Source organism: Condylura cristata, unplaced genomic scaffold (assembly GCF_000260355.1).
Source record: "Condylura cristata isolate star-nosed mole 26May11 unplaced genomic scaffold, ConCri1.0 scaffold00054, whole genome shotgun sequence".
Taxonomy (NCBI): domain Eukaryota; kingdom Metazoa; phylum Chordata; class Mammalia; order Eulipotyphla; family Talpidae; genus Condylura; species Condylura cristata.
In genome coordinates this window covers 1017045-1018073 of record NW_004567155.1, presented here as the reverse complement: position 1 = coordinate 1018073, position 1029 = coordinate 1017045, and positions in this window count along the sequence as shown.

Below are 1029 nucleotides of genomic sequence, written 5' to 3'. Positions count from 1 at the left end.
GGGCGCCCCCGTCACTGCTCTGGGCAGAGACCCTCGCGCCAGCCCGCAGGCGCCCGGCCACTGCCAGCCCCTGGCCTGCCGCGGACACCCCACATCGTGCTGAGCCCTCACATCGGCCGAGGCCATTCGGGGCGCAGAGCCGGGGGCCTCCGGGGGTCTCCCCTCCCCTCCCCAGCCCTCCCCTGCAGAAGGGGGCCAGCCTGGGGCGCGGGCCCCTTCCGGGGGGCCCTGGCAGAGGGAAGCAGCGCCTACCATCCCCCACGCTGGGAGAAGTGAGACCCCGCGCTGAGGCAGCACCCCCCACCCGTCAGAGCTGAAATGTCAGAGCAATTAGCCCTAAGAGGCGGCGGCCAGCGGAGCAGGGCGCCTGGACCCGCCGACCGGCAGATCAATGGGAGCCTCTCGGGGTAATTGGGCGTGTGGCGGTCACACCACGCGGGGAGCCTTGGCCTGGGGAGCCCCCGCCCCCGGGCCCCTCCCGCCACAGCCCAGCCGGCGGCCCCCGCCCCCCCTCCCCGCCGCGGGGTGCTCGCCTCCTGGTGGGGTCTGCGCTGGCTCTTGGCTGAGTGTTGACCCAGGGTCCCTGGCCACACAGTGGGGGTGCAGGCTCACTGGCAGCAGGCGCTAGCCCTGGGGATCCCCAGAAAATCTCGCAGTTTACCCCAGGGCCCCATTCTAGAGTCCCTACAGTGGGGTCTGCGTGACTGGGCATGGGCACGGTGGGGGGCCACAGGGCGAGCGCGTGGCCGTGCCCCCACGGGAAGGGGTCCCTGGGGCTCCAGAGGACAGGTGTCCCCTCCGGTGAGGGGAGCTGGGTGGGCCTGGGCCTCCCTAGAGGCCCCGGGGACCCGGGGGGAGCGAGGAGCTGGAGGGGACCGGCCCCCACTGGAGGCCCCATCACACCTGACACCCAGACCCCCGCGGGCGGGCGGCCCCCTCCTCACCCGGACGAGGACGGGGAACGGGGGCCCTGCCGTGCGCCCCGGAGCAGGCCCCACCCCGCGGCCAGCAGCATCACAGGCCTGTGAG